Below are 25,462 nucleotides of genomic sequence, written 5' to 3'. Positions count from 1 at the left end.
AGATAGGATCTATAGGACCTATTGCCTTGATCACTTAGGGAATATAGATGAAAAAGGAGGTTCAGGAGTGAGCCCCAATGTACTCCAAAGTGTTTTATGGTGAGAAACAGAGAAACCACATTTTTTTTTTTTTTTTTTTTGGCCAGTCCTAGGCCGTGAACTCAGGGCCTGAGCACTGTCCCTGGCTTCTTTTTTGCTCAAGGCTAGCACTCTGCCACTTGAGCCACAGCACCACTTCTGGCCATTTTCTGTATATGTGGTGCTGAGTGATCAAACCCAGGGCCTCATGTATACGAGGCAAGCACTCTTGCCACTAGGCCATATTCCCAGCCCCGAGAAACCACATTTTGAGAGGTCTAATTCAGTCTTTATTGGAGAGCAGTGGCAGCAGGTAGGGTCTTGTTTCAAAGACCCCTAGTCCCTTGAATACATTTACACTGTTAGAAAACTGAGCCATGACAGTAATAAAGCAAAGAAAGTAACAAAGCAAAGAAAGAGTTGATAAACAATACCAACAAACCAGATCAACTCCAGCTGAAGTGGGAGGCCATGGTGACCAGAGGAGAGCCAGGGGACATGAGACATGGTGTAATAGCAACTGAGCTGGTCTTGGCTCAGGTCAGGGCCAGGGTCAGGGGGCAGGGTCACAAGAAAAGTGAGAGTTTCATGAGTTTAAAGCACAGAATGGACAGGTCCAGTAACTTATTGTCCAAATTCTTTTCCCTGCCTCTAGGAATTCAGGCATGCCCATTACCTGGGGGTGGAACTTCCCTGCCTCTACCATGAAGACAAGATCGCACCAGTGAAACCCAATTCCCTACCATCCACCACGTGGCCAAGTTAGATCCAGTATCCTTATTTCAAAAGTAGAACAGCTAGGATTGAAAAGAAAGAACTTACAAAGCAGACCAGAAGTCTGGAAGACTCCATGACTTAAGTCTTGAGATGTCCAGTGGCACAAGAACGAAACAAGGATTTCTGGCAGTAGGCATACGCAGACTAAAGGCATGAGGGGAAGGGTTGCAGAGAGGAGCAGAAGAGTGTGGGTATACTGGAGTGAGCCAGGGTGGGTGGGATGGGGGGAAGTGGTTACATGCTATAGGTACTGGAGATCCCAGGATCTATGCTCCTGCTGAGGACTGAGAGACATCCTCTGGCTTTGGATCTACAGATTCAGCCTCATCTGCAGTCCCACCATGAGAACTGGCATTCACATAATTATGAGTTCTCTGGTTGTTATAAGGTGTGAACACAGAGAAAACACATTTTGAGAAGTCGAATCTTGGAGTCTTTATTGTACTTATAGCGGTCTGCAGGTAGCCAATTGTTACAAAGGCTGGCAGCCTGCAAATGCACACTTAGCACAGTTGGGAAACAGGCCAGAGAGGAAAGAAAGAACAAAAACAATACCAACATACCAATCCAGTTCCAATGGAAAACTAAATTGGGACCCCATGGTGACCAGAGAACAGCCAGGAGCCCAGAGAGAGTACACAAACACAAAGACATGTGGCATGGTGTAATAGAGTCTGAGCTGTTCCAGACCTAAATAGGCTCAAGTTTTAGGGGGAAGGGTCACAGGAAACTCAGAGTCCCAGGCACTGGATTGATGGGTTTGGATACCTATCAGCCAAGGGCCCATCCCCTCCTCCAGGGGTTCAGGCATGCCCAGCACCAGGGAGGCAGGGGTGTCACCTTCCCCCACCACAAAGACAAGATGTCAGACCTTACCATTAACCATGTGGCCAAGATGGCACTGGCCAGACCCAGTCTCTCTACTTCATGGTCATATTGAGTCTGATGCAGTGGCCTGACCACAAGTGCCTGTCCCTGTTTGCTGTCCTACTCAAGAATGCAGAACATGGAAGAGTCACACCTGTGACTTAGACCTAAAGGAGAGCTCTTTGGGAGAGCTCCCTTTCATAACAGAAATCTCACCTGTGAATTTTAATTTCCATTAACAATGAGTTCCTTGCAGCAAATCTCAAAGGTGATTGCAGCATATTGGTGCATCACAAGGCAGCAGCTGAGAAGTTCTGCTGTGGGAAAAGAGTGCTCAGAAAGCTTTATGGAAGACACTGAAAACATCAGATTTGCATTTGAAAGAGGCAGCAGCAGTATGCTGCAGGAAGCTGTCTTTTGGTTGCAGACTCCTGCTCTGGCCAACTCCTCTGACTCCTTAATCTCTTTGCATCATTTCATCTTTTCCATTTTATATTTTGAAGTCACTAGATCAAAACCTGTGCTCTCGCCTATGGTTCTGAATTTCTGAACAATGTTCATTGTGGGAAAATTAGTAAATAACACGCGAATATGCCAAGCACACGCATTACAGAACACAGAGAGCAAGAGAGAGTGTGATTGGAACAAAGCAGGTATAAACTCAGCAGCTTTAAGCTTAATTCATGCATGTCTAATGACCCCAAAGGAGGTTCAAGAGAGGCAACTATTAGTACTGTCACCCACCGAGATCTGCATATAAAGGCATTTAAGTACTGTGGAGATACCAAGGTGGAAGGGAGCATGGTGCGATCCTCAGATTTGATCTTCCCCCATCTTGCTGCTGAAACTGAATCCACAGGCTGACTGCTTTTCAGGGGTAACCTGAAGTTGAGGCCAAGGTCATGACCTCCATCATGGTTATCAGTGTGTTAAGGCTTACTCTATGCTAAGCATTACTTGTAAAGTGGCTAAAAATGAAAAGGACACTCCTGACTCTTATAAAGTACTTAGTCTAATGCTGAGGAGACAGATGGTAAAAAAAAAAAACACACACACACACAAATAATACATATTTGAAATTGGAGCTGCCATCAACAGAAAGGCTACATTTGAGGGAACTGTGGAGGTATCCATGGCCATTTGGAAGAAGTTACAGGATTCTTAAGGCTCTTTACTACTCATTAGTACCCAGGAGCTCTCACCTGACACTGATTCCTTAGGTGACTGGCTACAGGTTGTCCAGACAGGAAAGGATGAGCCAGAGTGATGGACGCAGGAGACGGGGTGAGCCCTTGGGTAGGACACTGGTGTCCTCAGCCTTTTGTTTCCAGGCAATGAGAAAAATCCCTGGTAGAATTACCTCCTGGAGATTAAACCAAGCTTTGCAAACCACAGAACATCCCATGACTATAAGGTGCTTTCGCTTATGCAAATAAACTGTTTGCCAGCTGCATGCCCAGTGCTGGGTGGTTGAGGGGTTTTATAAGATGAAACCTTACTCAGGTGTTTATCTGGTGCTATGCAGCTAGAAGAGAGGAGTGCACAAGTGAAGAGGGAGGAGTTCCCCAGGGGCATGGACCCCCAAATGACAGTCAGGAAACACCATTGTGACTTTCTCAGATGGAAACCCTTCAGTGTTATGGCTTTGCCTTCTGAAGAAGCCAGGTCTGTGTTTTTTGCCAATCGAGTCCCTGATCTTAGGGATGATTGTCTCCTCCAGCACCTTTGAGCTTGCCTGTGGTTTCTGCCCTTGTATTTTTGTGTGTTCTGCCTGATTTATCTCCTATCTTTTTTTTTTTTTTTAACTTTCCCATTCCTCTTAATTCTCCCTTTTGCACTGTGTGTGGTAATGTCCTCTCTTCCCTGTGTAGTTCTGTCTTTCACATCTTCTCTATTTGTACACTTATTGAGCTCTATTCCAAGTGTTCCTTTATATCTGTAAATAGTTCTGTGGAATACCTCCCCATGAGATCCGTACTGTACAACTTACCCCTCCTCACAGGGGACCTTAAATAAAGTGATTGAATGCGCTAAAGGCTTTCCTCTAATAATGGGTGCCACGTATACTCAGAACTTGCTAATATTCCTACCCTGGAAGCAATAGACTTTCTTTTTTTTTTTTTTTTTGGCCAGTCCTGGGCTTTGGACTCAGGGCCTGAGCACTGTCCCTGGCTTCTTTTTGCTCAAGGTTAGCACTCTGCCACTTGAGCCAGAGCGCCACTTCTGGTCATTTTCTGTATATGTGGTGCTGGGGAATCGAACCCAGCAGGCACTCTTGCCACTAGGCCATATTCCCAGCCAGCAATAGACTTTCTTAATCATGAGTTCAGATGAGCCCTAACTGGAGATTTTTTTTTTTGAATTTTCACTTTTTTTCTTTATTGTCAAAGTGAAGTACAGAGGGGTTACAGTTTCATATGTAAGGCAAGTACATTACTTATCCAATTTGTTACCTCCTCCCTCATTTCCCCCCTTCCCCCTCCCCAGTTCCCTTCCCCTATGAGTTGTAGGGTTAGTTTACACCAATTGGTTTTTAAGTATAGCTTTTCAATGGTTTGTCTTTTTATCCTTTGTCTGTGGATTTTGGTATTTCCTTTCCCTTCCTTAGTTTCAATACACGTCTATACATTATCTGTGGTACTAATATCAGTTATAGTAATAGCAGGAGTAAAACCACAGGAAGGGAATATGAGAGAACAAAAGTTACAGTTTCACATGGTATGTTGAAATTAACTACAGCAATGATATATCATTTATTTCCATAACATGGAGTTCATTTCACTTAGCATTATCTTATGCGTTCATATGGGCATAGCTATTGGGCTGCTGTGCTCTTCTGCTATGTCTATCCTAGATATGTACTAATTATTCCCCATGGGGGAAACCATAGAGTCCATGTTTCTTTGGGTCTGGGTCACTTCACTTAGTATGATTTTTTTTCCATGTCCTTCCATTTCCTTATGAATGGGGCAGTATCATTCTTTCTGGTAGATGCATAGAATTCCATTGTTAATATGTATCACATTTTCTTGATCCACTCATCAGCTGAGGGGCAACTGGGTTAGTTCCATATTTTAGCAATGACAAATTGTGCTGTGGTGAACATAGTTGTGCTGGTGGATTTTGTGTGGTATTGCTTGTAATCTTTTGAGTAGATACCCCAAAGTTGGGCTGCTGAGTCGCAGGGAAGCTCTATGTTTAGCCTTCTTAGGAACCTCCACACTGCTTTCCACAGTGGTTGAACAAGTTTACATTCCCACCAACAATGTAGTAGGCTATATCCCCTCCAGCATTTGTTATGATTAGTTTTCCTGATAATGGACATTCTTACTGGAGTGAGGTGGAATCTCAGTTTCGTTTTGATTTGCATTTCTTTTATGGCCAGTGATGTAGAACACTTTTTTATTTGTCTTTTGGCCATTCTCATTTCTTCTTCAGAGAAGTCTCATTTTAGGTCTTTAGCCCATTTGTTGTGGGGGCCGTTGGTTCTTTGAATATTTGTTTTGGAGGAATTTAACATTTTGAAATGTGTATATTTTAGATATGAGACCTTTGTTTGTTGTATGGCTGGTCAAGATCTTCTCCCAATCTGTGGGCTTTCTGTTTATCTTGCAAGCTTTGTCTTTTGCCGTGCAGAAGCTCTGTAGTTTGATGCAGTCCTATTTGTCAACTGAGATTTTTAAGTAAGCAAAATATTTAGACATGTTTAAAAAACATGCTTTCCCACATAGAAGCCAATGGCAGGTCTTGACCAATGGAAATACGCCCAAGTGTCATGGTTACAGCAATAGCTTTGATGTGTTGAGTTAAATGTAAGTTATTAAAATGAAAGAAAAAGAATTCTGACTGCAAAAACCTGAAATCTAAGCACACCAGTTTAAATAAACTTTAATTATATGCAATTGTTGTGGTTGTCCTGTGAGAGACTATGATTGGCTTAATAACCAGAGAAGAAGTGAATCAGGCTTCAGCTATGGCTAATTCCAAGGAGATGCCAACAGGAAACTGTTTCTTGCCTCATATATTGGCTGGATTTTGTGCACCAGGCTTTGTTTCCATTAATACAGCCCCTGGGGTAGTGCACAGGGCTGATGTCAGCTCTAGATAGCTGATGAAGATGACACATTGTTTCCAAAAGTTTCAGCAAAAGTTTCCCCACAGATTTACTCAGCTTCCCAGGAATTAAGAACCAGGGTGGCTGGGTAAGTTGTGGTCTCAGCTACTTAGAGGCAAGGGTATTACTTGAGTATAGAAGTTTGATGACAGCCTGGGCAACATAATGAGAGAGAGAGAGAGAGAGAGAGAGAGAGAGAGAGAGAGAGAGTTATAATGAGAGAGAGAGAGACAGTTATAATGAGAGAGAGAGAGAAAGAGAGAGACAAACTCAGACAGAGAGACAGAGACAGAGAGCAGCCACTACTAGTCCTACTGAACAGGCATCAAAGACTTACTGAACATGCATCAAAATTCTTTCCATAAGTAAAGTGAATATGACAAGACTATTTCTCTACCTCTGAAGTTTAGTTTGGAACACCTATTCTAAGGTTTGATTCAAAGCAAAAGGTGTGGAAATAAGTTTTTTTCCCCTGACACACTTCTTTTGAAGGTAATTGGTGAGGATGAGAATCCACATTTGAAATCAATATTTTGGAAGACTTAATGACAGCATGACAATTGCACATTTGTGGCTCTCAAAAGGGCAACACTGTGCAAATCAGTGAAGATGGAGCAAAAATCAGTAATTTCACATCTTGCCTGGGAAGGACTATCCACAGAGAATTTTAACAAGAATGAAGCTGCAGGGAGCATCCCACATTCACATTGGTTTTTCTTCTATGATTCTTGATAGTAGATTTAGGGTGTAGGGTTCATTAGTTACCAAGCTGCAGCAACTTCACTTTGTCTAAGGAAGTAAATTCTCATATTTCACTTAGACATGTAAAGATCTTCGCAGTCTGGCTCCAAGTTGCCTTTCCTGTTCTTTTGCTACAAAACTCAATTGCACTTTGGACATGGCTTGTTTTCCAACATGTATTCATTCCACAAGTATCAATACTTCCCGATATGTCCCAGGCTGTGTGTTAGGCACAGAGGAGACAATGGTGACTCAAATCACATTCCTTCCTCTGTCGTTGCCTGTCTGCCATGATAGTAGGAGCCAGGGCCCAGCAACAAAGACCCAGAATAATGCTTATATGGCTGGTGCCAGGATCTGTTTGGCTCTTCCTAGGGCCTTCTGTTTTCCTCACAATGGGAAGATGGCATTGTGATATGGGTGTGTGCTAATGGGAGTGATCATACTGTGAGACAGGAATGGTCAGGCTCGCTCTCCCTAGAATAACGAGCTCTCGAGAGAACCAAACTACTCCCTGAACTACTTGCATTAACTACTGCTAAGGGCAGACCCTGCATAACTTTGGCCCACCTCTTAAAGGTTCCAACCTCTCTTACACCACCATCAGGAGGGACTGAGCTTTTAGCACTCAAACGTTTGCAGAAAGCACTCCAAACACATCCAACCATAGCAATAAGTATAAGGACCAGTTCACTTATAGTCTTATTATTACTATGAAAACTCTCTCTGCCTTGATTGTCCTTCATTGGGCTTGGGAGCTGCTTGGAGGCAGAGTCCTGAAGCCCGCATTGCTCCCATCCTTGCAAGATGTGTCCCCATAGCTGCCTTCTCAGTAAGTGAGGAGATCTGGTGTGATTAGACACAGGGAGGCTTATGACTCTGGAGGACATAGGAGAAGTGATGTGACTTGAACTGGTCTTCCAACTCATAGAAGGTTCCATAAGTGTGAAAGCCAAGGAAAGCCATGAAGACTTGGGGTTGGGAAGTCGTGACTGACTGAAGGACTGAGAGCCAGTTTGCAGGAGAGTGAGTTTAAAGCTGTGAATGAGGGAGTGCAGGTGCACAGCAGACATGTTGCCCAGCAATCTGAAATGGAGGTATGGAATAGAGCAGGGCAGGACCAAGATAATATTGGAGAAAGCAGACTCCTGGAGGGACATAAGGGGTCACTGTCTCTCTGGGTCTCTCCTATGTGAAGAAGCACATTTGATTGAAACTGAAGCCTATTTGAATTAGAATGACCTATTACAGCTAAACACCACCTATCTGGTTCCTCTGGCTACTAGACATGTTGTAGAAGAAGTGGAGAAACTGCTGATGATAGGAAGGGTGTGTAGGAGGGCATAACTGTGTGAAAATGATTTAAGAGTCATTCTAAATTACACTGTCTCTTTGAAGTTCATAGTTGCAAAATGATATTTGAGACAACTGAGGAAATGTCATTATGGGGTAGTTCTGCCTCATCCAATACAAATACAATTCAACCCACAAAGGAAATTTTAAGTTTTCTAGTAGCATGTTTTTTAAAAAAGGAAAAGGAAAAGACAAAATTGGTGTGTGTGTGTGTGTGTGTGTGTGTATGTGTGTGTGTGTACTGTGGTATGTTCTGCTGGTACTGAAGCTTGAACTCAGGACTTCTTGCACTTGAACTCAGGGCCTTTCTTGTTTGGCTGTTTTGCTCAAGGCTGGAACTCTACTATTTGAGCCATACCCCATATTTCTAGCTTTTTGCTGCTTAATTGCAGAGAACATTATAACAAACTTTTCTATATGGACTGGCTTTGAACCAGCATCTTAGATCTCAGCTTCCTGAGTAGCTAAGACTACAGGCATGAGCCAAAGTGAAAAATCTTTTACTTAAACAACTATAGCCATGAATGTCACTTGAATGTATAACCAATATAAGAACTATTGAAATCCTTTGCATCCATGGTTTCATCTATGGGTTTCTATAGGTGAAGTATGATGTTGTTGTCTCCAAGGGCAGGGTATGTCTGGAAGACACTGATCCTCAAGGCCATCTCTGTCCTAGCTGGATAAGTGAATTTCTTGGTGCATGGCAGTTTATTTTCCCTCTCTTGATGTCTGTTGCTTCATCTACAAAAGGAGTCTTTCATACCCAGTGACCTGGAGCTTCAGAATAAATATTTGAGGTGAATATCAGTAACTCATACTCTCAGGGATAAGATGAGGTTTAAAGAAGTTGAGTATTTTGAAAAAGATCAGAACTCAAGCCACCTCTGTGGGACCATGGAGGGTGATGTTTTTACTTCACTGGCCCATGAATCTCATCGTTGTGGGCCAGAGACATTTCACTGTTTCAGGAGCACAAAGCTCCCATCAAGTAAATATCATCTTTCCTCCAGACTTCTGGTCAGGGCAGCCAGGTTCTTCTTTCCTCTGAAGTTCACTGAAAAGCACCAAAAGGAGACCAGCAAGATGGCACATGGGGATGGGGTGAGGGCACCCTCATATGCCTGCTGTCTTCTTCTACAAGCAGATGGAGTCATGCAGCATCAGAACAGCTCTGCCTTAGAGCACACTTTCCTCTGGAAAACATGGGGACAGGGTTCTGTTGAAGAATTAGTTGCGAGGCCTCCCAATTGCTGCCAGCATAACTGCCCTCACTAATGGTTCACTGGTGACTTTGTGGCTGCTGCTGCTGGGTACTGGGTACAATATACTGTCGTCCATGTAAAGGGATCCCAAATCAAGTTATCTACTGATGGATTGCTTTGGTATGTGTAACAGCAATAGGTAGACAAAGAAAGAATTAGCTTGAGCGTTTTAGAGCGTTAAGAGTTTCCTTTCTTAGTGGAGAGAGTGAAACATGGTAATTTAGCAACTGTTTTTTCAGCAATAATTGAAATAATAATTCATAATTAAAAGAAGTTCTAATAACATATTGCATTCAAACCTGATGTAAAACATTTACCCCCTCACTTCCTACTTCTTCCATTCCTCCTGATTCCTTTGAAATAGTCCTCACTTTTTAATTATTTCCACCTTCCTGTGAAAGAATGAAAAGGGTTATTTTGTTTCCATGTCAAAATAAGTATGATTTTATTCTAGCAAATTTAACAGCAGTTCATCATTGATTTAGCACATATGTCAATTATTAGACAATTACCATTGCTCCCTAATCCCGAGTTCCTCCATTGTGGTTGTGAGTTGAAATGGACTTGCTCCAAGAGGGGCTGGTCTCAGATTGCGTTGGTCTCCTTTCCAGGAGAAGCAGAATGACTACCTAGGGGAAATCTGCAGAGAAGCAGGTGGCAGCGTCCTTATTAGCACCGTTCAACCCACCTCTCTTTGCTGGAGATGGAGATGTAGCAGCCTCAGCTTTGAAGGTGACTGTAATTAAACTCCTGCACTCTGCTCTGAGTCCCCATGGCTAGCCTCACATGGACTGAAGTTGCATCCTATGGGTGGCACAGCTCTGGAGCATCATGAGAACTCACAGAAGCAGATAATGCTGCTTCAAACTTTCTAAGGCAACTTTGAGATATCCAAGGTACATTGTTCTGAGACTTTGTTCACAACACTAATGGAAATAATTTGCAAAAAACATTTTCACCAGTCCACTCTCATAACTCTTCTATTTTGTACTGCCTATGCCATTTAACTAATTATTTTTATAGCAGGAGCAATGTAGCTTCAAAAGAGATCCAGTTACATGCAAGCTCTTTTGTATCTTTGTGGCACTTGAGTATTTGAGAGAAGAGCAGGCCTGATGGATGCTTGACCTTTCACTCTCTCTCACACATCACCTTCTAGGGGAAACTGAGGTGGAGAGGGAAATCCAAATAGAGAGGTCAGCACTGCATACCCCAAGGGCAAAGACCACCATAGTGTGGGAATGGAGAGGTAGGGACCTAGGAGGCAGAAGTGATTTCCCTATCTAACTCCCCAATATTCAACAATACGGTGTCCCCCAAGGGCATTGATAGAAGGGGTATGAAAAGCAAAGAATGGCTCTCTCTCTCTCTCTCTTCTCTCCGGCCATGGATCATCTTGGCCACAGGCCAGTAGTTTGGTAATAAACTTTCTTTCCTGCCTGAATACCGCGTGGCGTTCTCCTTTACTGGCTACCTACTTTAAAAACCTAACATATATGGTGCCGTGACTCGGATGGGGCTTAAGAGTCAGGACAGGCGGAATTCCCATCTATTTTTCTTCTTTTTCTGGGAGTATCCCCAGTCCTGACGGCCCTTTTTCTGCGAACCGAACTGCTGCGAGTTGCCACGCGACACTTTTCACTAATACCATTGCTGGCCTCCACATCCACCTCCACCTCCACACCACTTGTCTACCCTGGTGAGTGAAATTGCTGCTGCTCCGGTTCTCTGTTGCTCCGTCTGCTGCTTCTGCCGCTTCTGCCTGGTAAGCTCATCCACTCACCAGGCGCTTCTCTCCCGTGCTTTTTGGGTTTTGCATCACAGTCACATCCAAGCCGGGAAACTGCTAGCATGCCTCTTGACAGTGCAATGAGGCCTGCTCGAAATACTCAAACAGATACAATTTTTGCCACTGCAATGGTAAATGGTTAGAAGTCACTTATATTCAGGCTCTCTTTCTCTCTTTTTCTCTCTTTCTCTTCCTTTTTTTCTCTCTCATCTTCCTGCTTACTTGCTTACTGCATAAAATTCCCAAGTCGTACCATCCTTGTGTGCCTTGCTCACAAAGCTGCCTCTTTTCACAGACCTTCGAAACTGAGGCTTGACCACCAATGTGCTTTATCAGCAAAGATATCTAAAAGTTCTTTTCTCTAGCATTGACCACGTGGTGGATATTGGGTTTAACAGGCATCAGCTCAGGTGCCATTATGCCATGCCATGTGTTCTCTGTTAGTGTGTTTGTGTCCTCCTGCCACCCCCCCTCAACATGGCACCCCACTGGAGTTTATCAAAATATGGTTTCTCCATTTTATAATCTGAAAATTGTTGTTTGCTAGTAAAATTATTTTTCTAACCGACCACATGGTTCTAAAATATTGGGCAAAAAATGTCATTTACTATTGGAATTCCAAAAGAGTACTGCTGAAATTCATTTTTGCATGCTGTAAAACCTATGTGCACAGTGTGTATGTCTGTGTAAATGTCATTTGTTAGTATGTCCATCTAGCTATATATCTGTGCTAAAACTCATCACATCTACTGAGTTTTGTCATTGCAGAATTCTGGCAAGTATTTGGTCAATTCTTGACAAGGTACAGGTAAGCTCTAGTCCCCTTGGTCTCCTTGTTGTTTTAATTGGAAATCAAAAAGGGCTTTTGTGGCAAAGACACCTTGGATTGCAGTTCGAAGCCAGCCCGGGCTGAAAATCTCTCAAACTCCATCTCCCAACTAACCAGCGAAGAGCCAAGCTGGAAGCATAGCTGAAGAGACTGATCTCTTACCAGCCAAATGCTGGAAGTGGAGCTGTGGCTCAAGTGGTAGAGTGCTAGCCTCGAGCAGAAGTGCTCAGGGACAGTGCCCAGGCCCTGAGTTCAAACCCCGTGAATGCCAATGGGGGCAAGCCATCCCAGCAAGCACTTAGACCCCTGGGACTCAGCCAGTTCAGGGAACAAGGATCATGGAGAGGAGTAAGAGGAGAATTATGTCACATCCTAAATGGAGTCACTTTGTCTCGCCCTTTCAAAATTAATCAGAGCTGGGGGATCAAGAGATAGTAGCTTGTCCATCTAATGTCCATACCTGAGTATAAGAACTAGCCAAGCCACCCAATTTTTAATTTTGTGCCCTAAGCCCTTTCTTTTGCCTTAATATTTTTTTTGTCCAGCCCCTGACTCATCAGACTTCTTCCAGGCTTCATTCAAGGACTGGCATCTACCACCAAGGGACCCTGCTGCTTGCCTTCTCCAGGAGGGGCCACATTTCTGCCTTTTACCCCTAATGCCGATGCCCCTTGCCAGCAGGAAGCAGCCAGAGAGAGCCTTCACCCTTTTTCATAACTATTAAAAGGCTGGAATGTTAGGTCCTCTCCCTGAGGGCTCCATGTAGATGCCCCCACCTCATTAAGTCTCCACCCAGTTACCTGGGTAACCTGCAGACGTGGAGGCAGTTACCTCCCCTTTCCCTGAGGTCACATCCTAATCCACCTGGCCACACCCCTTGCCCCTGCCCTAGATATAAGGCAGGGCTGGGTGGGGGTCCCTCTCTTTCTCCCTTCTCTCTGGCCATGGATCATCTTGGCCACAGGCCAGCAGTTTGGTAATAAACTTTCTCTCCTGCCTGAAAAAAACAAAAAAAGAAAAGCAAAGAATGGTCCCTTCTGGTTTTACATGATCTCAAGATCCTCTAAAACCAGGTGACCTAGCTAAGAGATCTCTAGCTATAGTTTCTTCATTTTCCAAGTTTTGTGGTAGCCATCATTAAGTGATTTTCATACTCTTGATACCTCTCCAGCAGAGGCAAAGGTGCAGTACCTGTAGCTACACCATTGGGTGTTCCTGGCAGAATACAATATGCCTGGGAGGATCAGAGTCTTTAACCAACATCCACTAACTGTGGACACCAGATCATGGGAAATGTGCATTGCACTCATAGATTGACATGTTGAATTGTAACCACTTTGTACAACTATTTAAAGGTAATAAATAATTATATAAAACATTGCCTCATTCGTAACGAAATGGAAGGACGTGGAAAAAACTATACTAAGTGAAGTGAGCCAGACCCCAAAGAACCATGGACTCTATGGTTTCCCTCATAGGGAATAATTAGCACAGGTTTAGGCTAGTCACAGCAGGGGATCACAAGAGCCTAATAGCTATGCCCTTATGAATGCATAAGATGATGCTAAGTGAAATGAACTCCATGTTATGGAAACGACTGTTATATCACTGTTGTAATTACTTTCAACATTCCATGTGAAACTGTAACTTCTATTGTTGATGACCTTTTGTATCCCCTTCCTGTGGTTGTACCTAGACTATCATTGTATCTTATCTGAGTACATTGGAAACTGTATATACTGGTATTAGAACTATGGAAGTGAAAGGGAATATCAAAATTGAGAGACAAAGGATAAAAAGACAAATGACTCCAAAAGCAATACTTGCAAAACCATTTGGTGTGAACCAACTGAACAACTCATAGGGGGAGAGGGAAAGGGGGAGGGGGGAGGGGGGAATGAGGGAGGAGGTAACAAACAGTACAAGAAATGTACCCAAGGCCTAACATATGAAATTGTAACCTCTCTGTACATCACTTTGACAAAATACAAAAAATGCAAATAAAACACCTAAATTGTTTTTTCAAAAAGAACTAGACATTACTCTGCTTTCAAGAAGCTGAGACGTTGAAAAAAAAAACCCAAAAAGAACTAGACAAGAAGATCTGAAGTGCTTACTGAAGTGCAAATAGTAGAAATGTTAGAATAAAAATAGGGTCAGGGCAGAGGTAGCAGGATGAGATGATTCTTTGTCCTGCATGGTCAGGGGAAGGGATTTTGAAAAGCTAGCATTTGAGAAAGACTAGCATTGAGAAGGGAAGACAGAGAGAGAAAGAGAGAGAGAGAGAGAGAGAGAGAGAGAGAGAGAGAGAGAGAGAGAGAGAGTGTCACAGATAAATGGGGAAGAGCTACCTAAGGCCAGAGCAGCAGAAACATCCAACAGCTGGAGGGCAGTAACATACTTGACCTGTTTGCACAACAGCAAGAAGGGCAGCGTGGTTGTGGCTATAAGACCCACTGACATTAAAAAGAATGTTAGAGAAAAAAAGAAAGAAACATTCAGCAAGAGCGTGAGAATATAGAAGCTTTTGATGAACACCAGCCTGAAGTCGAACAGAGTGTTGTAGGAATTGTGGGAGGTCAGAGATAGCTCAGCTTTGGGGATATTAACAGCTGAATGAGATAAGCCTGGCATGTCAGGGAAGTTGCAGACTCAGGTTACAGGAGGAGGTCTGATGAGAGAGGCCCTTGTGGGATCCAATCTGATGGTGGTAGCAGAACTATGGATATTGGGTAGAAGGAAGGTAGACAGGATTCTCTTTGTGCTGGCACAAGCTGAGGTGAGTCCTCTTGCCTCCTTCACTGGTCAGTAACACTGGGTGATATTCCAGGAACACAGCACTCTGAAATTCCCTCTTGAGTCATTAACCAAAGGCTAAATCCATCCAACCAAATACTGGCATCTGTCTCAGCACATTCCATTATTTTAAAATTTGATATCATCCGATCTGAATCTATCATGACCCCCTTTATAAAACATTTATGTGATTTTTTTTTCAGGAAAATTTGCCACCATCAAGTGGTTATCTGGTAGCAAATTCGAATTGCCTTTTCACGTGCTCTGCCTCTCGACTCCATAATGAGGCAGCCACATCAGGTGTCTGAACTGGCCTACTTATCTCCCTGGGCATGCACACGGCCCACCTTCCTCTGGCAGAGATGACCACAGCAGTGAATCCCCTGGCTTGCTTCCTCCACCCTTGCTCTGCTGTAAGCCTTCCTCCCAGCCAGCCACCACAGTGACCTTCCTCACTGCACGTCTAACTGAGCCCATACTGTGGCTGCCTGTCGCCTTAGTCCAAATCCAAGTGATTTAATGTGCTTTAAAAGGTCTTTGCTGATCTTTCTTTTTCCCTCCTCTCTCCATCATTCTTTACTTACTAACCAACCAACCTCTACATTGCATTTTCTTTGGAGGTACATAGACTTCTCTTTCAATTGAGGGAGTTTGATGCAGGAAGACTGGTGGCTTCCCCCTCTCTCCTCTCTATCCCTTGTGCTATTTGTTTTCCCTAGGGCATCTAGTATTACCTGCTATAGTGTATATTTTTAAAAATCTGTCTCTACATAAGATAGTAGTGCTTGAGTAGACTCTGGAATGTCATCCCATCTGTAATCACAAAACTTAAAACAGTGTTCAGTGCAACAAAACTCAACAGCTGTGCAAACTACTTCATATTAATGCATTAATATATTGGTTCCCAGAACTGAAAAGTCTAGATGTGAAATTTAAGTGCATTCATCTCTAGTTAAGGCAGGCTTTTTGCCTGAGGGGGCAAGATGGCTTCTTTCAGCCATCTCTTACAAGCTTGATTATCTAACAGGAAACTTTACTTGCTTTTCTGGCAACCATAGAAGCAGATCTCTCAGGAGTATTCTGATCAGCTAGACTTACACCTCTCTAATACTGGGATGTTTGGTGCACAGAGCCTTGTTCCCTTCTAGCAAGGAGGAGGGCTTCTGACCTGATCTTTCCCAAAAGGCTAATTTGGAGAGGGAGTTTACCCAGACAGTGGCATGGGAAATCTTGTACAGTCTGTTCTCTTTGGGTTCAGAGATGGAGGAGGAGGGAGGACATTTGTCTGAGCATGTCTGAAAATGAAGGAAGAAACATGTAGGAGGAGGTTGGGGAATTTTGGCTGATGGCAGCTTACTCCTATCAGTGTATCTGGAACACAGAAGCCACCAACATCTCCTACTATTAAAAATAAATTCTGTTCAATTAAAAGAGTTGCTGGTAATTTTCAAATGCACGGTGAAATTCTATAAACTGAAGGTTCTTAGTGTACAAAAAAAGAACAACAAATCTGTTATAAAAAACACACACACAATTTGCAAAACACTCATTAGTCCAAAAGCATCTCTGAGAATTCTCCTTCCAGGCCTCTAATGGGCCATGAAACTTGGAATTCAATAAAAAATGATTTAACTGTCAAGTCGGTGAACTGGGTAGAATTCTGCTGCCTTGCTCTCTCATTATGGAGTTTATTTTTTGGAGGCTGTTTGTGTAAATACTATTTGTTTTACTGAAGTTCAAGGGCTATTTGCACTGAAAATGGAATTTTGCTTCCATGAAGTTGCTGGTGAGTGTTGACCTTGTGTCTCTTTTCTGCTGGCTGTTCTTCTGTCCTCCTCTCACCCAGACCTCACACCTCAGTGCTGTGGCTTACTGGAGCTGCTCCCTTCATGAGTCAGCCAGTCTGGGGAATTCTGAGAGCTTGTACATTAGATTCTTGCTTTCCAATCCATTAATTTTGTTGTTCTAGGCCTGTTGGGAGCCCTGTTGCCGCTTGTAGGAATAACAGATCGCTGTGCATGTTCTGAGCATCTGGTACCCAGGGCAGCTGATTTGTAGACACTCTGTCTCTGTAGCACTGCTGGCCTTCTGTGTGTTTGAACACAGTGGTCACAGTTTTAAAATCCACTTAACAGGACTGAGTGGGCATTTCCCCTCAGGACAGGACAAAGTGTGACTTCCCCACCTGAGTCTTCTTACGGGATGACCCTGTGAAAAGGAAGAATGTCAAAAATTCTTCCTAAATGTTTTAAAGGGAATTTAAGATATCTTTCTAAGACATACTGGCTCTCCTTTTGGTCTCCACATCGCTCCATCACCTAGGAGCAGTGCATGTGGGAAACTTGATCCTGGCAGCACTGTGTCTCTGGAGCACCTGGGACTCTTGGTGGCAACTACAGCTGAGCCATCAGGCCAGGGGAAGCTGAATGGCAGCAAACTGGCTGCTGCTGCTGCTGCTGCTGTGTGTGTGTGTGTGTGTGTGTGTGTGTGTGTGTATGTGTGTGTGTCTGTGTGTCTGTGTGTGTGGTGGCGGTGGGTCATGGGGTAGATGAAAAGAGTGGATGGTCTTTGCTTTCTCCTCCCTGGGTCCTGCCAGATCCAGGGACTTACTCAGTACTAGGAGGCCCAACGGTCCTCTAATTCAGCCAGGGTGACTCTCTTCACCTTCCTACCTAATGTACCTTTGCTGGGCAATGTCTCCCAGGTAATTTGGCAGTGCAGTCAGGACTAGGCATACAAATAGTACAAAAGAGATGAAAAGCACTTTGCCACTCAATTCTTCAGGGGTTAAGGGCCTCTCTCTCCCTTCACTTCTTGTTTCTGTGAGCATTGTCCCAGCCTCCTTTCTGGGCCCCCATTTGGGGAGTTCAGCTTCCACTGTTGCTCCCTTATTCCCTGAAGAAGCTTCGGTGGGCTGTCTTTCAGATGCCTGCTGCATGTAGCTCACCAGCTCCTTCCCCTCAGAAGGTGGAGTTTCACTCTGTAGGAACCTTCTTTCTATACTTGTAGCTGAATTCTCCATCTTTCTCCTGCATTTCTCTAGCTCTGGGGAAGAGCTAGAAGTCCAAGAAAGATGCCCTGCTTCTGGCTTTGAGGAAAGAGGGGTCCCGAGCCAAGGACTGAGGCTGAGTTTAAAGTTGAGAATGGCAAACACACAGACTACCCTTCAGAGCCTTCAAAAAGGAGCACAGCCCTTCTGACACTGATTTTAGGTTAGAGAGACATGTGTTAGGCTTATTATAACCTATTGAGCTGTGAGATAATAAACTTGTGTTAGTTTAAGTCACCAAGTTAGTGATACTTTGCTAAGACAGCAATAGAAAATGAATACCTGTGTCCAGAATCAGACTCAGAGCTAGCATGAAAGCAAGAGCAGGGAAGTTTGACTAAAGTAACTTAGAATTTGTCTAATTTCTACCCTGAGAAGCTGAGGAAATATATATATCTATAGCTTTGTTGAATAAAAGTAAACACTATGCATGCATTGTGTTGTCTATTTAAATGAAGTTAAGATCCTAGAGCTTTCCTGGTAGGATGTGGGAAGCAAATCCAAAGGCTTCGGGAGATCAGGATGTTGATGTGGATTTATCATGTGCTGTTTGTGATCCCCTCCTTCATCTCCTGCTGGGGAAGCATCTAGGGAATCATTTCATGAAGGCATGGGGAATAGTCATTACCATGGAGATCCTCAAGGTGACTGGCCTCTGGAGCTGGGTTTCGAGTGGGAGGGGCTGGCATTTAGAGTAAGCTTGACTTCAGTGGGGAGCACGACCTCTAAATGGCAGGCAGCAGGTGGAAAGGTAAAACTTACCGATATCAGGTGAGCACATGACCATGACTGGCAGCAGGAGACAAGCTGGAGACAAAAGCATTTTGGCCTATAGTTATCTTCAGAATTTGTCCCTAGGAAGGCAGCAGGTGGGCATTCTGCTGGAACATTACTTGACCTGTGTCACAGGAAAAACTGAGCCTGTTGACCAGAAACCCAACTTTAGTTACCATAGTGCCATCTCGGTTTTCCACCCAATTTTCAGACCTAAGTCAGTTCACCTCTATAGCTCCTTGATTGAAGGGGAGGTTGGGTCCTCTTGAGGGAGAAAAAGACCTCTCAGCCCTGCCTTAAATACAGCCTATAAATCTTCCTCTAAGCTGTCCCCAATAGAATAGGTTCTGTGTCCATTTACTAGGGTGACTGTGCACAGGAAATGGAAAAGGGCTATACCTAGACCCTTGGAGATTATCTAGTGTTAGATCTGTGTGGACATTAAATGGTAGAGATTCCCAGATATTGTTCCACCAGACAGGCTCACAGACCCATGTTCTGGTTACACCCCAGATCTTGACTGCTTACCGGAATAGACATTTGTGGCAATTACCATAATCTCCACATTGGAACAACTGAGTGGAACCCTCTGGAATATTCCCTTCCAAAGCAATCTCCTCTCCTTGGAAAGCTGCCACCCTCAGGAACGAGGAGCTGCCCAGCAACTTGCCCAATGTGATCAGAGGAGTGACACTGGATGTTTTATAGTTTTAACATAAAATGTCCCTCACAGGCTCATGTGTTTGAATGCTAGGTATCCATGTGGTGGTGCCATTTTGGAAAGAAGTGGAACTTTCAAGAGGTAAGGCTTAGCCACATGAAGTAGGTCACTGGGGGCAGGACTTTGAAGTTATAATTGGCCCTCAGTTCCTATCTCTCTTTCTCAGCTTCCTGGATGCCATGATGTGAGCTGTTCTGCTCTGCCATGCCCTCGCCATCATGATAGATGGAACCCTCTGAAATTGTGAGGTAAATAACATCTTTCATCTTGTAATTTGAAGTTCATCAGGTAGTTTGTCAGGAATGTAGCAATGCAGATACCTTTCACTCAGACAGGAGTGAGAAGATTTCAAGATTCTCAAGGAAAAATTAGAAGTGAACATGTAGATAATAAGGTTGAAATGGTGCAGCTCTATTTTTGAACTTCAGCCCTCCAGCTTATAACTGTGTAGTTCTGGGTACCAGACCATGAAGAGGAAAGCCTCAGTTTTTTTTTCATTGAAAAACCAGAGAGCCTGGTAGGGAAGAGATTCCTAGATCTAGATGGTCCAGATTTAAAGTTTGTCTTTGTTTAAATTGGTAGCTGTGTGGACTTGGGCAAGTTACTTAACAACTCTGTGACTCAGTTTCTCATTTTCTTAAGGAAATGTTTTGATATTTACTCATTGATTTTTTGTGATAGTTGATAATAGAGTAAAATAGGGTATGTAGTACTTCATAACCACTAAAAAACGAGTGTTGTATGGTTACAGTGATACTAATTATTAAGAGAAAGGAAAGGTGGCAAGTGAAGATGGGAGCAGATGGAAGGAAGGTGAGAGGTGAGACATCGATGTGAAAGGTCTGGCAGTGATATTTTATAGGAAAAGACCAATCGTGAGCAGGTGCCAGCAGATGGGCCATTCTATATATGAACATGATTATGCTGTTCCATACCCATTGCTTGGGGAAGGAGGTGTAGGCTGGGGTGTCAGATGGCTGAGATACAGGTTGAAGATGAGATGGTGGCTTATGTCCATGTGTCTGATAGGGACCAGAGGCTCTGAGCAAGGCAGGAGGAAGGTCACATAAAAACAGCATGGTTTAAACTGCATCTTTTGTTGAGCTCACTATCCTACTTAAGTTGTTTGCCTGCCTGTGTTACTGTCCCTATCTGCAGGCGTATTCTACCAAGTGTCAACATGAATGCAAAGTACAAGAGGAGGGCACCCAGCATTTACCCAATGTCTACTAGATGCCAAAGACAGTTCCAGGAACTGTATATAGCCTTGGTGTCTCAGGACATCTGTGTGAAAGTGTAGTTGCTTACTTCAGATTGACAAAGACACTAATAGCCACACGCACAAGAGCAGGCACAGCCAACTCAAGCTCACCATTGGTGACCCAGTGAACCCTAAGTCAAACACTGTAATAAGCATTTTACACGCTCCAAGCTATTTCATACTTACAGTGAACCTATGAGTGTCTGCTATTGACATTGTTTCCATTTTGTGGTCGGGGGAATCTGTGGATAGATCAAGCCCACATCATACCTGGGACTTAACTTCCTCCCTGTCTTAATTTAATTTTACCTAAGAAAAGAGGATTCAAATGAATGCTTCTCACACTAAGAATAGGTGGAGAACTGGGAAGCTGGAGAGAAAGGCACGAAGAATAACGGCCTACTATTTTTCAAAAGAGGGAAAAAGAAGAGATTTCCATTGTCAAAGCTCATTGGAAATAAAGAAGCGAGCAATGCTCTGATGGGGCCATAGCCCTGGCCGTCAGTTCCCGGGGCTGAGCTGTTAGGGATGTTTGAAGGCCCAGTGTCTCTCATAGGCCTCTCTGCCCCTCAGCTACCTGCTATGCAGGCATATGTGAAACATGGTAGCTGCTTATATCTTCTCTATCAGCTCTGAGCTGTTGTAATTATTCTTGCCTACTAATAAGGATGTTACAACAGCAGTAAACTGTCTCAGGTGTCTTGATGGATGGGCTTATTACCATACCTTTTGGCTTTCATATGAAGTTCTTCTGGTCTACATGTCTGGTTCCTGCATGGAGCCTCTTGGAGCTGCATGGACCTTTTCCAAAATAGTATTTGTCTCTGAAGATCCTATTCTTTGAACTATGTTTTGATCCTATGTTTGAACTCGGGAGCTTTCTGTTTGTATATGTGAATGCTTCAATGGGCAGAACTTATTTCATTCATCATAGCAACTCCAGTGCTGTGCTGGACACAGAGAAAGCTCTCAGTAATGTGTAGCCAGAATAAACATTGCCTAACATAGTTTTTTATTCTGGAAAGGTCAAGATATCCAGAGGCAGACTTAGGAGGGGAAGAGAGGTGGGGCCTGGCTCTGGTGTGGAGACTTCAGGTTGATGAAAATAGCCCTGACAAGGGATATCCATGACTTGAAATCCATTATGGAACAATTCCACGGTGACCTGTCCTCCTGCTGCAGTTAGAGGTGCAGACTGCACCTGTGCTCCAGGGTCCCACACTGCAGCACGAGGGCTTCCTGTCTTGTTTGTTCATAGGAGAGCCTCATTGTTGGACTCATTGAGGACATCACCTCAGAGAACACAGTGCCCTCATCCTGCCATGCCCAACTTATCCCATTACCATTTCAATTACAAAGCTCATTTTCCTCTATTGGCCTGAAATAGTCAAATAAATTCTCTGACTGGGTGCATTTTTTTAAGTGGCCATGGTGTTAGCTTATTTATTCTCTTCCTTAACACACAAATGGCTTCTAAAAAGAGAAGTTTAATTTTGCAGCTCACTGGCCCATCCTGTGTACTGGGAAGTCTGGTGGATGAGGCACGCTGTCTCCTGTCACTGCTGTCAGGGGACCAAGGCTGCCATTGGTTTCTGGGACTGGGGATGGATTTGCCACTTTAGAAGATTTCCATTGCTGTCACCTTTAAAATAAATGACCACCATCCAACAGTGGCTGCTGCCATGTGGATCTTGTACTCTCTGTCCTGCTCTGGTAGCAATGTTGGACTTGGAGAAGGGAGACCCTTGGGAGGGGTCTCTGTTGCTGTCCAGTCTTGTGATACTGGGCCTCAGTTCTCAGCTGTAAAATGGAAGAATGGGTAGCATAAACACTAAGACACTTTCCCTTTCAAATGGGATTAGCATAATTTTCAGCATGCCAGGAACTCTGTGAGGCATGTGACATGAAACTGTCTCTTTCTCAAAGAACATAGGTTGAAGACATACATAGCTATTGTACACATACTCTGTATAATAAGGAATGTGTCTTGATGGTGTGACATGAAGACTCTAAAGACCACTGACTCTTCCTGGCAAGAGTATGGGGAAGATGTGAAAGAAGGTGAAGAAAACAGGAGGACTGCAAGAGGCCTGAGATAACTGAGCTGGGCAGGTGGCTGGTAGGAGGAGGAGGAGCACAAGAAGAGGGATATTCATTATTGGGTACCTTATCAAGATGAATCTTTGTGAATTTGGAGAACTTGAAATGAAGCTTTCATTGAGACCCACAGGAAAAGAAAGACTTTTGACAAAAGTAAATAGCCTTTACCTGGTAAAGGCTCTCTCTACAACCACACTGGACATTAAACTTTTTCTTATGAGTCCAGATAGTAAATAGTTTAGACTTTTCAGGTGTGTGGACTCTGGTCTCTGTTGAAACTATTTAGCTCTGCTGTAGTTGTAAAAAAGGTACTCATTACCTGACTTGTATAACTGTAATCCCTTGGGACATCACCTTTACAAGAACAATAAAAGAAGAAAAGAAGATTTATGTAAAAAAGTTATGAACAATGTATAAGTGAATAGACATAGCTGTAATTTGTTGAAATTTTGTTTATAAAAGCTGGAGTTAACACACAGACTATAGTTTGATAATTCTTGTACTATGCTAACAAGCAGAACTGAAATACAATAGGTGGGACAGAAATACACTTTTCCCCAGCACTGAGTTTGAACTCCCTTGCACCTGCCAGGTCATACTTTTAGAAAACCTGGGTATGCAGTTAAACTGAGACTCTACTTCTAGAATTCCCATGGTTTCTGGAATAACAGGCATGTGTCACCATGCCCAGCTTTCCTTCTAAAGAGAGAGAGAGAGAGAGAGAGAGAGAGAGAGAGAGAGACAGAGACAGAGACAGAGACAGAGACAGAGAGACAGAGAAAGACAGAGAGATAGAGAGACAGACAGAGAGACAGAAAGAGTCAGGTTGGCCTGGACCATGATCTTCCTATTCAGGCATGTCCCAACACATCTGGGTTCTTGGTTGAGATGAGGTCTTACTGACTCTTTGCCTGTGCTGCCTCCGTATTCTGTGCCTGGCTGTTATGTGCACTTTTGATATGAACTGGGCTGCAGAAAAGTCTGTGTGGAAGTTTCCAGTGGAGCACTTGGGGTGGGTGTCTAAGGGGTCAAGGACACAATTGTGGCTTCTGTAATCTCTGTCCTCAGTGGGTGCTTCCACAAGTGGCAGCCATGATTATAAGTGGCATCTTCACAGAAAGGTAATGAATGATGACAAATTGAGAGAGCAAGAACTAGTGACCCATTTAATTTTGTATACTCTCTGAGAGTTTAACATTTTTCAAACATTTTCCTTATTTATCTTATTCTAATGACATTCTCTTTAGTTCCCTGCAGGCTCCTTTTGTTAGGGCTCTTGGCTACATTTTTATTCACTACTACCTCACAACCCACTTGTGCTGTGTTCTAGCCATTTGGAGCCATGGACAGACTGCTATGTGCCATATTCTCTTCTTTCATGCCATTGCTCAGCTTAACTTCCTTCCTTGGATTTCCCTTCTCACCCTGCCATCCTTCAGAATGGGGTTTGTCTCTTCTCCACGGATCTCCTTCCTGTTGCTTCCAGAGCATCCTTCCCTGCTCACTGGCCTGATTCATTCATGCTGTCCTCTCTTCCACAGTGTGAGTGCCTCAAGGTCAAGAAGCAGGTTCCGTTCATTGTTTGCTTCTCTAATGCTGAGCACAGTGTCTGGAAGAGAGTATGCATGTAATCAATATTTGTTGAGTTACGGAAAGCTTGTGAGAGGAGTTTTGGAAGAGCAGGACAAGAGCAAGCAATTTGTTCACCCCTACATCAGTAGCAGTTTTGCCCAATATGATGAAGTGGGTCTGCATCATCCATACACTTCAGAATGCTCTTGTGAGTGACAGAGCTCAAGTGAGGTGCACAATGTGCCCTCCCAGACTTGCACTTCTGTGGGTGGCCTTTTAACATTCTGAACTGTATTTCATGTGTCATGCATTATCTATTCCACCAACCCAATAAAAGAAACAAGGTTAAAACAATCGTTGCATGGAGAGGAGATTCAGTGTGATTGTTAGTGGCACTTGTCTTTTAGTCTGACTTATAGTTGAGTGTTGCAACTTTCTAGATGTGTGTATGTTGGGCAAATTTCTTAGCCTGTCTGAAGTTGACTTCTCTATATAACTATAAATATAATTATGACATCCATTCAATAAGGTTGGAAAGGAAACAAAGTATTTTCTGTGAGCCAGAGCTGGACTGGTATTCAGAGCTGGGCCTTGGTACCCTCTTGTGCATCATAAAAAATTGTCAGAAAACATTAATATCAGACAAGGCTACAGTGTGACCCTGATTAAGCAAGACAAAAGGAAGCTTGTGCCATAATCATGTCCAAATATGAGAAACAGGAGAGCAGAATTCAAACCCCAACAATGACAGAACATTTCCCATGCTGGCTAGTGTAACTGGAGCTGTTAGCCATGGATAGTGTTTATTCTCCATCTATTCTTCCCACTTGCTAAATATAAATGGTCACATCCATTAGTGCATAACTTGGCTTCCTGAAAGGATTCAGACCAGAGCCAGGAACCATGTTATAGATTCTGTCCTGAATCTCCAACAAGCCTAATGACCAAATCTCTGCCATCCTTCTACAAAGATACCCACATCTTTCCATGATGCATGTTCTCCTTTGCTGCAGAGTCAATAAGTCTGATTGTGTTCCACCAATAGTTGTGTTCCTGGCACTTTTGACCACAGGTTTTTGCTTGTTGTTGTAAAATGTAGTAAAGGCCAAAAAACATTTTAAACATTGTTGGATATGTGGTAATCACTCAGTATATGTTAGCTAGACTACCAAACTATCACTAGTATCATAGTCATTAGCTCATTCTTCTGCCTCTCTTTTTAAATAAATTGGATTGGATAACATCAGAGGTGGACTTTCTAGGTTTCATATATGAGTCTTTCAATTGAGTCATGGGAATTAACACTCTGAAACAAACAGAAAGGAAAATATATTAGTCAAGGTTATTTATAAAAACAGAATAAACTAGAAATAGAC

At 43.4% G+C, this 25,462-nt stretch overlaps 1 long non-coding RNA gene across 1 annotated transcript; it reads left to right on the top strand.

Moving 5' to 3' along the window:
* The first annotated feature begins 528 nt into the window (after positions 1-528).
* LOC125368355 lies at positions 529-15,606 on the top strand. Its single transcript, XR_007214226.1, has 4 exons — positions 529-839; positions 3,259-3,260; positions 4,831-4,838; positions 15,593-15,606. It is a non-coding gene; the product is annotated as an uncharacterized LOC125368355 (long non-coding RNA).
* The last annotated feature ends 9,856 nt before the right edge of the window (positions 15,607-25,462 follow it).

This window comes from Perognathus longimembris, chromosome 20 (genome assembly GCF_023159225.1).
Source record: "Perognathus longimembris pacificus isolate PPM17 chromosome 20, ASM2315922v1, whole genome shotgun sequence".
Taxonomy (NCBI): Eukaryota; Metazoa; Chordata; class Mammalia; order Rodentia; family Heteromyidae; genus Perognathus; species Perognathus longimembris.
The sequence above is the reverse complement of the archived record's forward strand: the minus strand, read 5'-3'. Positions and strand labels throughout refer to the sequence as shown.